The following is a 2,920-nucleotide window of genomic DNA, read 5'->3' on the forward strand; positions in this document are numbered from 1 at the left end:
ACAAACTTAGTTCTTTGACCATCATGCATAGAAATTGCTTGGTTGATAATTTGAGAGCCAAGTGTTACACTCCTTTGAGCTTATGTGATGATAAGGAGGGTAGCAGTACAAATACTCCTCGAGAATACACTGCTTTGCATCTGTTGGCTCTCTATTGCAGCAAAAGGGGAAGTTCTGGACATGGGTAGCCGACCAGCCACCAGCAGTGGCCGACGGCCACCATTGGTAGCCGACTGGCCATCAATGAAGAAAGTTGCTCAGTGTGATGGAAAAGAGGAGCAGAGGTGTTCTGGAAGTTGGTAGCACTGTTGGTTTTCAAATATGTGCAAACAGAGGCATTTAATGGCAAGGCAATGGCTTTTCAGGTGAAGAAACCGAGCATGCATCCCTCACTTCCCGAGGCCATTTGATTGCTTTGTTTAATTAATTAGTGGTAGCTAAGTAATTAGTCTAATTGATTTGTATTTAATTAGCTTAGTATTTAGCTACTTAGTTCGTTTTGTAATATTTAATTAGCTTAGAATAAGTTAGTTAATTTATTTCAAGTGTTGTAATAGTTAGCTTAATTAGCGTAGGTAGTTAGCTTATTCATTCGGACTCTCCTTCACGAGGGCACAATGTTGTAATAAGTGTGCGTGTGTGTGTGTATGTGTATATCTTCCAACCCCATGTCTTTCTCCCTTTTATTTAATCGCTTTTGATGGTTAGATTAGGGGCATTTTCAATTAGCGTACCTTATGCTTACATGTTTGTATCCATTCATTTGTCTTGTATGGACCGAGGCTCGGCGCATCATTCAAACTGCATTGTTATTTCAATAATTCTTTGAATACGTGTTTCAAAGCATGTTATCCAAGTGTTGCAAATACCATGATTAAGTAGCCAAGCATATTTAATTGCATTATTGCATGTGTTGTGTTAGGCATCTAACGTAGTTAGGATCATGCATATTTCTAATTAGTTTTTGTTTTGGCTTGGAGTACTCGATGAGTCTTTATACTTTAGTATACTTGCATGAGTATGATTGCCATATTACCATGATAGCATGCTTGCCATAAAGCTATATGCTTACTTGCTAAATTGCATGAACTCATGTGGATGAAGGCTTGTTGTTTGGATTGGAATGATTCAACAAATGTGTGTTTTAAGCCCACTTTGTTATGGCAAATCATGTTTTAAGCCCACTATGTTTGGTGGCAAATCTGCACTTTTAAGCCCACTTGAGGGTAGCAAATTCAAACCCTTTTTCGAAAACAAACATGAGTTGGGTTGTTCCAAGTCTTGCGACTAGTCTGTACTTGCTTGTGTGCATCACATAGTAAAGTTAATTTAAATCAAGATAAGAACACATAAGGTTTATAAAATAACATATCATGATTAGTATAAGTCAATCTTCGATCGGGCGAGTGGGGCTGCTCAATTCATGACATTCCCCCCTCATACCCAAGTTCCCGAGCAAAGACAACTTTGGTGATGACGGACACGAGGCCTTTGGCACGAGTCAGGATTTCCTAAATTTTATCAAAATAAAATATTTAGGTGGTGACTCTGTAATCTGGCAAAGCAGTCCAATTTTGACACTATTTGATTTAAAATCAATTTTCTAAAAAGATTTGTCAGATTTGGACTCTTTGGTGTTTATCAATTTCACATTGCACTTGTGAGACTAGATTCAGAACTGCGGGAATCCCAACTGTGAGGCCTTTCATTTTCAAATCCTTTCCAAAAGGCGGGGCGCAAAAAAAGGCGAGCCCACACCCCACTGCCCCCTATTTTTGCCAAAACACTCTGCTTGCCAAACATTGGAGCCCAGCCAGCCCCTAATGACGCCCAGCCAGGTCCAAATAAGGCCGAACATGCCTTAATCTCATGCAAAAATCTGTTTTTGTGCTCTGGAATGAAACAATGCAGACAGAGCAACTCTAGACCATGTTTGTCCTTTCTGCTCTCCTCTATCATGAAACTCAAGAGAAGAGTTAAACCGGTTCCAAACCATCAATAGGCGCATGTTGGTTGCTTGATGATTTCGAACATGATTGGACAAAAAATTGATACATGCAATGAATGACGACCAGCCCTCCCTCCTATCACGAAGGGCTCAAAGAGGAAGGTAGACACGCCTCAAAACTCATCAAAATATCATGAATTAATATGTGATGACTCTGAACACAATGGACTCGATATAACGTCTGACCGAATCCAACTAACCTTAATTATCTTGTTTAGGTGGGTTTACTTGATTTTAAGCCAATTTTATTAATCCCTTTTAACTTACCTTTCCATTACTTAATCGGTTTGTCCAAAGTGATGTTTAAGTCCACTAAATGAAGAAGCATGTCAAACAAGAAGTAATTCTTAGCATGAAAGAGAGCTTATGCCTTGACGATGAACCTCCGAAGAGATTAAGCCATTGAGCATAGGACCTCTTTCTCATGCCTCGAATAACAATCAATCGTGTAAAATAGTTCTCAATCAAAAGAAAAACCAAGAAATGAGGGAGGGTGCAGATATGATTATGCAAGATTGATTATTACAAAAGTGGGAATCTTTAAATGAAAACTAGATAAAGAAAGCTATCAACTCGAATGACGCGGTGTCTAAGGCCTAAACAACCGAAGCCATGAGGACCTACAACGCAACAAGCAAAGTATTCAAAGCATAAACTAATTAAATGAATTAAACAGCCCCAAAAACAAGCTTAAAATAGTTTGAAAAGCTAGAAAAAGTAAGCAAAGATTAAAGAGAACAAAGCTAGGAAGCAAGCCTAAGGAAGGGGGGCCAACCCCTTCACTTTTTACAACTTCAAATCACATATTTTAACCTCTGAAAATAGTCCAAAAACAGCCCAAAAATAGTAGCTAAAATCATGTTAAAAGAGCACAAAAGATAGGGAAAAACAAAGAGATACAAAACTAGTAAG

The sequence above is a fragment of the Camellia sinensis genome, chromosome 8 (genome assembly GCF_055761805.1).
Source record: "Camellia sinensis isolate YWXY chromosome 8, ASM5576180v1, whole genome shotgun sequence".
Lineage (NCBI taxonomy): Eukaryota > Viridiplantae > Streptophyta > Magnoliopsida > Ericales > Theaceae > Camellia > Camellia sinensis.